This window comes from Panulirus ornatus, chromosome 16 (assembly GCF_036320965.1).
Source record: "Panulirus ornatus isolate Po-2019 chromosome 16, ASM3632096v1, whole genome shotgun sequence".
Classification (NCBI taxonomy): domain Eukaryota; kingdom Metazoa; phylum Arthropoda; class Malacostraca; order Decapoda; family Palinuridae; genus Panulirus; species Panulirus ornatus.
Genome location: NC_092239.1, coordinates 50,220,922 through 50,235,764, shown reverse-complemented (window position 1 = coordinate 50,235,764; position 14,843 = coordinate 50,220,922).

Here is a 14,843-nt window from a genome sequence, read left to right as displayed (position 1 = left end):
GAATTGATGGGTGAAGAGAAGTGGTGAGAGTATAGTGAGCTAGGGAAGGAGACTAGTGTGGAGGAACTTCCAGGAGAGACTGCGTACAGAATGGAAAAAGGTGAGAACAAAAGGAGGTAAGGGGAAATGGGGGCAGGATGGGAATGTATATTTAGGAAGCAGTGATGGCTTTGCGGCAAAAAGATGCTTGTGGCATGAGAAGTGTGGGAGGTGCATTGATTTGAAAGGGTAGTGAGTGGTGGGATGAAGAAGCAAGATTATTAGTGAAAGAGAAGTGAGAGGCATTTGGACGATTTTTGCAGGAAAAAAATGCAAATGAGTGGGAGATGTATAAAAGAGACAGGATGTCAAGAGAAAGGTGCAAGAGGTGAAAAAGAGGGCAAATGAGAGTTGTGGTGAGAGAGTATCATTAAATTTTAGGGAGAATAAAAAGATGTTCTGAAAGGAGGTAAATAAAGTGCGTAAGACAAGGGAGCAAATGGGAACTTCAATGAAGGGGGATAATGGGGAGGTGATAACAAGTATTGGAGATGTGAAAAGGAGATGGAGTGAGTGTTTTGAAGGTTTGTTGAATATGTTCTATGATAGAGTGGCAGATATAGGGTCTTTTGGTCGATGTGGTGTGGAAAGTGAGAGAGTTAGGGAAAATGATTTGGTAAACAGAGAAGAGGTAGTAAAAGCTTTGCGAAAGATGAAAGCCGGCATGGCAGCAGGTTTGGATGGTATTGCAGTGGAACTTACTAAAAAATTGGATGACTGTATTGTTGACTGGTTGGTAAGGTTATTTAATGTATGTATGATTCACGGTGAGGTGCCTGAGGATTGGCGGAATGCTTGCATAGTGCCATTGAACAAAGGCAAAGGGGATAGGAGTGTATGCTCAAATTACTGAGGTATAAGTTTGTTGAGTATTCCTGGTAAATTATATGGGAGAGTATTGATTGAGAGGGTGAAAGCATGTACAGAGCATCAGATTCGGGAAGAGCAGTGTGGTTTCAGAAGTGGTAGAGGATGTGTGGATCAGGTGTTTGCTTTGAAGAATGTATAAGGGAGAAATACTTAGAAAAGCACATGGATTTGAATGTATCATTTATGGATCTGGAGAAGACATATGACAGAGTTGATAGAGATGCTCTGTGAAAGGTATTAAGAATATATGGTGTGGGAGGAAAGTTGTTAGAAGCAGTGAAAAGGTTTTATCGAGGATGTAAGGCATGTGTACGTGTAGGAAGAGAGGAAAGTGATTGGTTCTCAGTGAATGTAGGTTTGCGGCAGGGGTGTGTGATGTCTCCATGGTTGTTTAATTTGTTTATGGATGGGGTTGTTAGGGAAGTGATTGCAAGAGTTTTGGAAAGAGGGGCAAGTATGCAGTCTATTGTGGATGAGAGAGCTTGGGAAGTGAGCCAGTTGTTGTTCGCTGATTATACAGCGCTGGTGGCTGATTCATGTGAGAAACTGCAGAAGCTGGTGACTGACTTTGGTAAAGTGTGTGAAAGAAGAAAGTTAAGAGTAAATGTGAATAAGAGCAAGGTTATTAGGTACAGTAGAGTTGAGGGTCAAGTCAATTTGGAGGTAAGTTTGAATGGAGAAAAACTGGAGGAAGCAAAGTGCTTTAGATATCTGGGAGTGGATCTTGCAGCGGATGGAACCATGGGAGCGGAAATGAATCATAGGGTGGGGGAGGGGGCGAAAATTCTGGAAGCCTTGAAGAATGTTTGGAAGTTGAGAACATTATCTCGGAAAGCAAAAATGTGTATGTTTGAAGGAATAGTGGTTCCAACAATGTTGTATGGTTGCGAGGCGTGGGCTATGGATAGAGTTGCGCGCAGGAGGGTGGATGTGCTGGAAATGAGATGTTTGAGGACAATATGTTGTGTGAGGTGGTTTGATCGAGTAAGTAATATAAGGGTAAGAGAGATTTGTGGATATAAATGGAGTTTGGTTGAGAGCGCAGAAGAGGGTGTTTTGAAATGGTTTGGTCACATGGAGAGAATGAGTGAGGAAAGATTGACCAAGAGGATATATGTGTCAGAGGTGAAGGGAACGAGGAGAAGTGGTAGACCATATTTGAGGTGGAACGATGGAGTGAAAAAGATTTTAAATGATCGGGGCCTGAACATGCAGGAGGATGAAAGGCGTGCAAGGAATAGAGTGAATTGGAACGATGTGTTATACCGGGGTCGACGTGCTGTCAATGGATTGAACCAGGGCATGTGAAGCGTCTGGGGTAAACCATGGAAAGTTTTGTGGGGCCTGGATGTGGAAAGGGAGCTGTGTTTTCGGTGCATTGTTACATGACAGCTGGAGACTGAGTGTGAACGAATGTGGCCTTTGTTGTCTTTTCCTAGCGCTACCTCGCACACAAGAGGGTGGAGGGAGTTGTTATTCCATGTGTGTCGGGGTGGCGATGGGAATAATTAAAGGTAGACAGTATGAATTATGTACATGTGTATATATGTATATGTCTGTGTTTGTATATGTATGTATACATTCAGATGTATAGGTATGTATATTTGCGTGTGTGAACGTGTATGTATATACACGTGTATGTGGGTGGGTTGGGCCATTCTTTCGTCTGTTCCCTTTCGCTACCTCGCTAACGTGGGAGACAGCGACAAAGCAAAATAAATATAAATAAATAATATATACATTTTTTTTTTCTATACTATTCGCCATTTCCCGCATTAGCGAGGTAGCGTTAAGAACAGAGGACTGGGCCTTTGAGGGAATATATATACATATATATATATATATATATATATATATATATATATATATATATATATATATATATATATATATATATATATATATATATATATTCATATAAATATATATATATATATATATATATATATATATATATATATATATATATATATATATATATATATATATATATATATATATATATATATATAAATATATATACGAATAAAGTGTATATGAACGCGCACCTTCATAGAACACAATAGGAAAACAACTATTCGAAATACTAAGTGTTCTATGAAGGTGCGCGTTCATATACACTTTATTCGTATTCATATAACTCCGCGTTGTACAGTCAGGTTCGGTAAAACGCTATCAGCTGGCTATGTATTCTGTTCGGAAACAACCGATAGACCCCGTTGCTCACCATAGTGAGACGAAGGGTATTCGAGTACTTAGTATTTCGAATAGTTGTTTCCTATTATACAGTCCCTTAGCCTAGCGGTTAGATTGCCTGCCTCTTGCACAAGGGGTCCCAGGTTCGATCCTGGCTGATGGAGCTTTGTATGTTATATATATATATATATATATATATATATATATATATATATATATATATATATATATGTATATATATATATATATATATATATATATATATATATATATATATGTACATATGTATATATATATATATATATATATATATATATATATATATATATATATATATATATATGTATTTTTTTTTTTTTTTTTTTGCTTTGTCGCTGTCTCCCGCGTTTGCGAGATAGCGCAAGGAAACAGACGAAAGAAATGGCCCAACTCACCCCCATACACATGTATATACATACGTCCACACACGCAAATATACATACCTACACAGCTTTCCATGGTTTACCCCAGACGCTTCACATGCCTTGATTCAATCCACTGACAGCACGTCAACCCCGGTATACCACATCGCTCCAATTCACTCTATTCCTTGTCCTCCTTTCACCCTCCTGCATGTTCAGGCCCCGATCACACAAAATCTTTTTCACTCTATGTTTCCAACTCCAATTTGTTCTCCCTCTTCTCCTCGTTCCCTCCACCTCCGACACATATATCCTCTTGGTCAATCTTTCCTCACTCATTCTCTCCATGTGCCCAAACCATTTCAAAACACCCTCTTCTGCTCTCTCAACCACGCTCTTTTAATTCCACACATCTCTCTTACCCTTACGTTACTTACTCGATCAAATCACCTCACACCACACATTGTCCTCAAACATCTCATTTCCAGCACATCCATCCTCCTGCGCACAACTCTATCCATAGCCCACGCCTCGCAAGCATACAACATTGTTGGAACCACTATTCCTTCAAACATACCCATTTTTGCTTTCCGAGATAATGTTCTCGACTTCCACACATTCTTCAAGGCTCCCAGAATTATCGCTCCTCCCCCACAATATGATCCACTTCCGCTTCCATGGTTCCATCCGCTGCCAGATCCACTCCCAGATATCTAAAACACTTCACTTCCTCCAGTTTTTCTCCATTCAAACTCACCTCCCAATTGACTTGACCCTCAACCCTACTGTACCTAATAACCTTTCTCTTATTCACATTTACTCTTAACTTTCTTCTTTCACACACTTTACCAAACTCAGTCACCAGCTTCTGCAGTTTCTCACATGAATCAGCCACCAGCGCTGTATCATCAGCGAACAGCAACTGACTCACTTTCCAAGCTCTCTCATCCCCAACAGACTTCATACTTGCCCCTCTTTCCAAAACTCTTGCATTCACCTCCTTAACAACCCCATCCATAAACAAATTAAACAACCATGGAGACATCACACACCCCTGCCGCAAACCTACATTCACTGAGAACCAATCACTTTCCTCTTTTCCTACACGTACACATGCCTTACATCCTCGATAAAAACTTTTCACTGCTTCTATATATATATATATATATATATATATATATATATATATATATATGTATATATATATATATATATATATATATATATATATATATATATATATATATATATATATATATATATATATATATATATATTGATATTTTATACTGCTAAATGCACCTTTCATATATAGTCTTATATTGGTATGTTATACTGCTAAGTGCACCTTTCATATATAGAGTTTTTTATTGATATACTGCTAAGTACACCTTTCATATATAGAGTCTTATACTGATATACTGTTAACTGCACCTTTCATATATAGGGGCCTATACTGATATCTTAAACTGTTAAGTGTACCTTTCATATATATAGTCGTATATTGTTATGCTATACTGGTAAGTGCACCTTTCATATATAGTCTTATATTGATATGGTATACTACTAAGTGCACCTTTCACATATTGAATCTTATATTGATATTCTGTTAAGTGCACGTTTCATATATAGAATCTTATATTGATATACTGTTAAGTGCAGCCTTTCATAGGTAGAGGCCTATATTGATATCTTAAACTGCTAAGTGTACCTTTCATATATAGAGTGCTATATTAATATGTTCTACTTTTAAGTGCCCCTTTTATTTATATTTATATTTATATTTATATTCATATTGATATCTTATACTGTTAAGTGCATCTTTCATATATAAAGTCTTATACTGATATTTTATACTGTTATGACAACCTTTCGTAACATCATTTATTGCCTTCAGTTCATTGCAATGTTTTGAAATAAGATTTCGGATTAGGTCAATAGTGTTAGTTATATCTCATTTTGTTAGGTGGAGTTGTTACACACTTTAAGTCTGATTGTATTACATGTCCGACGAGATTCCATGCGGTAGACTAATGGTTCATATGTACTTAGAAATTTACCTAGAATCTTTTATCATAAACGGAACCAGCCTTCTAAAATGGCGACTTCACGCAAAGTTGTTTTGATAGACCCTGGTGATACAGATGACCCACAGAAACCTTCTCACAAGTTGCCTTACCCACACCCACCTCTCCCCCCAACATCACGGAAACTCTGGACAATCAATTCCTCCACAAAAAACTGTTTTTACACTAAAACCCGCCAGATAGGAAACCACACGAGTTATTTAATAGTAAACTGTTAAATTTTGATCGGTGGATTAGAAATGCGGAGGCCATTGTTGAACATAATGGTGATTCAGGAGACAGAGCGCTTATATCGGCTGCTAAAATCTCAGTGATTTCAACAAGCCTAACAATTACGCTAGGGTTGTCTATGACTCAGATGACATTCAAAACTGTACATCTTGGGAGGAATTTAAAACGTTGTTTACATTAGTTTACTACACGTCCTTTTACGTGCTCTTAACACAACATACATGGATGATACGTCAGTCCCTGATCACTGGAGTACCTTACATGGAAGAATGAGATTAGTTAGGCAGGCTTATGAATCCCCACCCTGGATGTCGGCCATGATGAATCCTGAAACTCATGTGCAAACACTCGTGCGTTTATTACACATAACCTTCATTCTCAAGGACCTGACCTCCAGACGTAAGTCGGCGGTTACTTAATGAGAACATCGACCCATCATTGTGGGTCAGTAACGAAAGTGTTGAATTACACTCAAAGAAAGGTGGATATTCCAACACCAAGACACTTGGGAGGGGAAGGTGTCGGGCTCCCAAAGTGTGAGGAAACATTCTAGTGATCAACACAATCATTCCTCTCACGGTCAAATAAAGTGATTCACTGATGACAAACACTCACATAAAGTGACGTGCTTCCGGTGTGGCCAACCAGGACATAAAGCGAATGTGTGTCCTTACACATGGGACTCATTCTCACGTGAGTCTTGACCAGAACCAACGCAGTCAACGACCCATGGCATCACAGCCTCGGTCGTCACAATTCTGGCGACCGAGTCATAATTTCCTGCAGTCAGACACCAAGCTGACCTTCACCCACTCGCGCCTAACACCACCAAGCAGGTGTTCATATCATAAGAACGCTAGACACACTTCAGCGGAATGCCGAGCATTAGCTAGACAGACGTCACCTAACACAGGTTCATCATGTCATTATCAACAATGACAATCTCTCGCTCATGACAAGACATAAGGAACTCTTAAGACATTTTCGTTCTTCGCCATTTTCTCACATTACAAGTTTCGATTTAGTGGGTTCTTTCCAGGATAAGCCAATCACAATCTTTCTAGACAGTGGCGCGGAAGCAGACGTCATTCATTATGACTTTATTCAACCATTAATGGGGCGAATTCAACTTCAATGCTCGGACTTTTACCCATCCCTTCAAAGTATCTCAAATGAAAATCTCGACATAAGAGGCACTATTGAAATGAACATTGGCATAGGCGACTCGGTCATTACCATAACCCCTTACATTGTTCGTGGTGTAACTTTTCCTGCTAACTTGTTACTAGGACACTACGGTATGGCACAACATAAGATCTGTTCTATTTATCTTGAAAATGTTTGTGTTGATAATACGTTCCTGCCATTGTCAGAGTCATTAATACATCTGCTCCCACGTGGGCCTTGCTTCACAGTAGACAATACGCATCCTTTTTACTTTTTCCACTCATCATTGTCCTGGTAAACTGAAAGCAAACATGACTTTGCATTGGTAACGTTAGCGAGGGTTTCATTCTCACTCTTTCTTGAACATAGATGCATGATCATGGACTCAGACATAGTCAGGGTGATCTTGCACTAAGAGTAGTTGCTAAACTCTCCTCACTAACTGTCTAAGGACTATCGATGGATGCCTGTATTCATGAGACCGCAGATGGAGAGGTCACCATATACATTGCCAATACGGGACCCACTCCTGTCCCTCTCCGTAGAGGGATTAAGCTGGTGAAATTCTCCGTTTTGAAGTCCGGAAATCAAGACGAGGAGTTACATAAGTTTAACATCCCTCTAGTCTCAGATACCACTAACCCACCACCACCTACTGCTCCTACACCTGACTCAGCAGTGCACGTCAGCTCCCCACGATCACCCCTGACATGATATCCAAGGTAGGATTTACCAAGCATGTTGACCAATCAGCAGACTTACTTAACCAGTATAACATTAAAAGATTCCAGCAAATTCGTCAGGCAAGATCTTCTATAGCGAAAACCGTGTTGTTTTGTCCGATATGATTTTGTTTTCTAGAAACGGGACAATATCATCTCGTTTTATTTTCTTTCATCATTTTACCTAACATTAACGTGAGGCTAATTGGACGGTAGTTCAATGCACACCTTTTGTCTCCTTTTCATACATAGGAGTATCTTAAGCTAGTTTCCAGCCAGTTGGCACCTAACCATCCGATAGAGATTTGTTGAATATCTTTGTTTTGGGGTAAATCAGCTGTCTCCTGACCTCCTTTAAAAATCATGGAGTTAAGTTATATGGGCCGTTGGATTTGTTAGGATCTAATTGGTCCAGGGATTTAAGTACTTCAGAGCTCTTCTTTCTCTAACCTTCAACTCTTCTTCATCATATCTTGAAACATTGTAACTGGTTGCGGTATTCGAGATGTTTCTTTAGTTTTGAATACGGATTTTAAAGAATAATTTAGTATGGTTGCCATTTCCCTGTCGTCTGTAATTAGTGTGTCATGTCTGTTTCGTAATGGTCCGACTCCTTTTACTGTCCACCTGTGTCTTATACATTTGGAGAATTCCTTACGATTATTCTTAACTTTTAAGAAAAATCTTTTATCTTGGTCGCGTTTACTCTTTCTTATGACCTTCTTACACTCTCTTTTGAATTTTGATTGATTTCTGGGGATTTTCACTGGTTCCCATTGATTTGAATATTCTATATGCACTCTTCTTTTAGCGAATTACTCCTCCTATTCTCTTATTTATCCATGAGTTAAGAGAGCTCAAGATGGTGTGCTGAAACAGCTCGGGCATATTGACAGAATGAGTGAGGAAGGGTTGACCAAAATGTTATATTTATCAGAAGCATGTGAAGCAATTAGAAATGGATGACCAAATTGAGGATGGAAGAATGGAATGAACAAGATTTTGAGTTATCGGTGCCTGAACATGCAGGAGGGTGAGAGGCGTGCTCGGAATAGAGTGAAATGATGCTTTTTCCGACCCCTCACCTTCCTGTTGACGACTCGTGGCCAAACGCATAAGCACCAATAATCATCCACCTCTCGTAATCCACTTTACTTCTTGCCTACATCACTCTCGAGCTCACTTCCATCCTCTCACATATCCTCTTTTGGGTAACGTATCTTACTGATATATAGCAGGATCAAAGCCAAAGTATTGAAATATATTATTCACTTCATATTATTTAGTTCAAAATTTCGGACATGTCTTTACCCATCTTCAGGATTCTGTTGAAAGAATCTTTATGTAGTAGAAATTGAATTTTGAAGTTAAACATGAAATATCATTAGATGTGCTGACTTATCTGAATGAACTATGATTATAAAGTGAGTGAATTACACTTTCAAATTCAGTAGAATATTCACAAGGCAAAACTGATCGATAAATTCTTCAGTGTTTGAATTTTTCAAAACTTATTTCAGTGAGCTAATAATACAATACAACAAGTAGAATAGACCTACAGATTTCAGAAAATACCCAAATAGCACAAAGCAGCCACAGGCTCCCAATGTTTTGATGCTGTTCACTTTGTATGGCGTCTGCTTCAATTTTAATTAATTTCCTTGGTCGTTGTTTCAGTATAAGATTGTTTATTTCAACAAAATTGGTGAAAAAAAAACAAATGCACTTTAGATATCGTAAGTATGATTGATGAAAACAATTAATTGGGTTTTATTGGTACAGAATAACAGTAGATGGAACAAGAATATTGCTACAGCAAAACAACAGAAAACGCTACGTTCCAATGGGAAACCTAATGTATTGAGTACAGAGGTATTAGACATGAATAGATATATCAGGCTGTGTTATATATCAGGCTGTGTTTAAGAATAAGATACCTGATTGAATTTCTTACATATGTATCAATATATAATTCTTCTCCAACCTTTGTACATACGGTAAAAGAAGAATCCTGTCGGATGTTACGATGAATTTCGAAATGATCAGTACGACTCGGTTGTCTCGGAATGTTGCTAAGCGTGAATATGACACAAAATTCCTAATAGTCACTATAACCCCATCTTATTGGTATTCTACTGAAATATAATATCAATATGACATATTATGGCAAATGACAGAATCTATCGCTAGCAATCGATTAACTAGATACAATAAAAAAAAGGGCAACAGTTGTGTGGATAGAGCAATGAGTATTTCTCAAAACAATTCGTCCATAGTGTCATATTATTTCATGCAGATGGGAAAGAGCCGTTTCCTCGAGTGCACATGTAGATGATGTGCTCCTGAATGAAGATCAGGGTAGAAAGGCAAAACCCCAGTAGGAGGAGGTAATAAGCGCCCTGAAGGTGAAGGAGGTTCAACACGACACGATTATCACTACCTTCCTGAAAAGAAGGCGGGCCAAAACGTTGAACTACTATGCAATTCCAACTGTTATAACCAGTTTGATTATACTTAAAATTTTTCATTAGTGAATAACTTTATCAATCTAAGAACTACAAAATCACAAAATCACATCCTCTCACATATAACTCTATTCGAATTATTATAATCATAATAATCAATAGTATTATTAAATTATTCTATCTTACCTACTTATATATATATATATATATATATATATATATATATATATATATATATATATATATATATATATATATATATATATATATATATATCTTTTTTTTTTTTGCTTTGTCGCTGTCTCCCGCGTTTGCGAGGTAGCGCAAGGAAACAGACGAAAGAAATGGCCCAACCCACTCCCCATACACATGTATATACATACGTCCACACACGCAAATATACATACCTACACAGCTTTACATGGTTTACCCAAACGCTTCACATGCCCTGATTCAATCCACTGACAGCAGGTCAACCCCGGTATACCACATCGATCTAATTCACTCTATTCCTTGCCCTCCTTTCACCCTCCTGCATGTTCAGGCCCCGATCACACAAAATCTTTTTCACTACATCTTTCCACCTCCAATTTGGTCTCCCACTTCTCCTTGTTCCCTCCACCTCCGACACATATATCCTCTTGGTCAATCTTTCCTCACCCATTCTCTCCATGTTCACAAACCATTTCAAAACACCCTCTTCTGCTCTCTAAACCACGCTCTTTTTATTTCCACACATCTCTTTTACCCTTAATTACTTACTCGATCAAACCACCTCACACCACACATGTCCTCAAACACCTCATTTCCAGCACATCCATCCTCCTGCGCACAACTCTATCCATAGCCCACGCCTCGCAACCATACAACATTGTTGGAACCACTATTCCTTCAAACATACCCATTTTTGTTTTCCGAGATAATGTTCTCGACTTCCACACATTCTTCAAGGCTCCCAGGATTTTCCCAGCGCTGTATCATCAGCGAACAACGACTGACTCACTGACCAAGCTCTCTCATCCCCAACAGACTTCATACTTGCCCCTCTTTCCAAAACTCTTGCATTTACCCCCCTAATAATCCCATCCATAAACAAATTAAACAACCATGGAGACATCAAACACCCCTGCCGCAAACCTACATTCACTGAGAATCAATCACTTTCCTCTCTTCCTACACGTACACATGCCTTACATCCTCGATAAAAACTTTTCACTGCTTCTAACAACTTGCCTCCCACACCATATATTCTTAATACCTTCCACAGAGCATCTCTATCAACTCTATCATATGCCTTCTACAGATCCATAAATGCTACATTCAAATCCATTTGCTTTTCTAAGTATTTCTCACATACATTCTTCAAAGCAAACACCTGATCCATGATCCACACATCCTCTACCACTTATGAAAGCACACTGCTCTTCCCCAATCTGATGCTCTGTACATGCCTTCACCCTCTCAATCAACACCCTCCCATATAATTTACCAGGAATACTCAACAAACTTATACCTCTGTAATTTGAGCACTCACTCTTATCCCTTTGCCTTTGTACAATGGCACTATGCACGCATTCCGCCAATCCTCAGCCACCTCACCATGAGTCATACATACATTAAATAACCTTGCCAAGCAGTCAATAATACAGTCACCCCCTTTTTTAATAAATTCCACTGCAATACCATCCAAACCTGCTGCCTTGCCGGCTTTCATCTTCCGCAAAGTTTTTACTACTTCTTCTCTGTTTACCAAATCATCTTCCCAAACCCTCTCACTTTGCACACCACCTCGACCAAAACACCCTATATCTGCCACTCTATCATCAAACACATTCAACAAACCTTCAAAATACTCACTCAATCTCCTTCTCACATCACCATTACTTGTTATCACCTCCTCATTTGCGCCCTTTACTGAAGTTCCCATTTGCTCCCTTGTCTTACGCACTTTATTTACCTCCTTCCAGAACATCTTTTTATTCTCCCTAAAATTTAATGATACTCTCTCACCCCAACTCTCATTTGCCCTCTTTTTCACCTCTTGCACCTTTCTCTTGACCTCCTGTCTCTTTCTTTTATACATCTCCCACTCAATTGCATTTTTTCACTGCAAAAATCGTCCAAATGCCTCTCTCTTCTCTTTCACAGATAATCTTACTTCTTCATCCAACCACTCACTACCCTTTCTAATCAACCCACCTCCCACTCTTCTCATGCCACAAGCATCTTTTACGCAATCCATCACTGATTCCCTAAATTCATCCCATTCCTCACCTACTCCCCTTACTTCCATTGTTCTCACCTTTTTCTAATCTGTACTCAGTCTCTCCTGGTACTTCCTCACACAAGTCTCCTTCCCAAGCTCACTTACTCTCACCAACCTCTTCACCCCAACATTCACTCTTCTTTTCTGAAAACACATACAAATCTTCACATTAGCCTCCACAAGATAATGATCAGACATCCCTACAGTTGCACCTCTCAGCACATTAACATCCAAAAGTCTCTCTTTCGCGCGCCTGTCAATTAACACGTAATCCAATAACGCTCTCTGGCCATCTCTCCTACTTCCATACGTATACATATGTATATCTCGCTTTTTAAACCAGTCATTCCCAATCACCAGTCCTTTTTCAGCACATAAATCTACAAGCTCTTCACCATTTCCATTTACAACACTGAACACCCCATGTATATCAATTATTCCCTCAACTGCCTCATTACTCACATTTGCATTCAAATCACCCACCACTATAACCCGGTCTCGTGCATCAAAACCACTAACACACTCATTCAGCTGCTCCCAAAACACTTGCCTCTCATGATCTTTCTTCTCATGCCCAGGTGCATATGCAACAATAATCACCCACCTCTCTCCATCAACTTTCAGTTTTACCAATATTAATCGAGAATTTACTTTCTTACATTTTATCACATACTCCCACAACTCCTGTTTCAGGAGTACTGCTACTCCTTCCTTGCTCTTGTCCTCTCACTAACCCCTGACTTTACTCCCAAGACATTCCCAAACCACTCTTCCCCTTTACCCTTGAGCTTCGTTTCACTCAGAGTCAAAACATTCAGGTTCCTTTCCTCAAACATACAACCTATCTCTCTTTTTTTCGCATCTTGGTTACATCCACACACATTTAGACACCCCAGTCTGAGCCTTCGAGGAGGATGAGCACTCCCCGCGTGACTCTTTATTCTGTTTCCCATTTTAGGAAGCTAAAAAATACAAGGAGGGGAGGATATATATATACATATATATATATATATATATATATATATATATATATATATATATATATATATATATATATATATATATATATATATATATATATATATATATATATATATATATATATATATATATATATATATATTTATATATATATATATATATATATATATATATATATATATATATATATATATATATATATATATATATATATATATATATATATATATATATATATATATATATATATATATATATATATATATATATATATGATTCCTGGGGATAGGGGAGAAAGAATACTTCCCACGTATTCCCTGCGTGTCGTAGAAGGCGACTAAAAGGGAAGGGAGCGGGGGGCTGGAAATCCTCCCCTCTCGTTTTTTTTTTTTTTTTTTTTTTTTTTTTTCCAAAAGAAGGAACAGAGAAGAGGGCCAGGTGAGGATATTCCCTCAAAGGCCCAGTCCTCTGTTCTTAACGCTACCTCGCTATCGCGGGAAATGGCGAATAGTATGAGAAAAAAAAAAAAAAAAAAAAATATATATATATATTCTTCTTTTTTCTTTTCTTTCGTACTATTCGCCATTTCCCGCGATAGCGAGGTAGCGTTAAGAACAGAGGACTGGGCCTTAGAGGGAATATCCTCACCTGGCCCCCTTCTCTGTTCCTTCTTTTGGAAAAAAAAAAAAAAGAAAAACGAGAGGGGAGGATTTCCAGCCCCTAGCTCCCTCCCCTTTTAGTCGCCTTCTACGACACGCAGGGAATACGTGGGAAGTATTCTTAATCCCCTATCCCCAGGGATATATATATATATATATATATATATATATATATATATATATATATATATATATATATATATATATATATATATATATATATATATATATATATATATATATATATATATATATATATATATATATATATATATATATATAGCGCAAGGAAACACACGGAAGAAATGGCCCAACCCACCGCCAAAAACATGTATATACATACACGTCCCCGAACGCAAATATACATACCCATACATCTCAATGTACACATATATACACACACACAGACCCATACATATATACACATGAACAAAATTCACACTGTGTGCCTTTATTCTTTACCATCGCCACCTCGCCACACATGGAAAAACATCCCCCTCCCCCCTCATATGTGCGAGGTAGCACTAGGAAAAGACAACAAAGGCCCCATTCGTTCACACTCAGACTCTCGCTGAAATGAAATAATGCCCGAAACCACAGCTCCTTTTCCACATCCAGGCCCCACACAACTTTCCATGGTTTACCCCAGACTCTTCACATGCCCTGACTCAATCCATTGACAGCATGTCGACCCTGGTATACCACATCGATCCAATTCACTCTACTCCTTGCCCGCCTTTCACTCTCCTGCATGTTCAG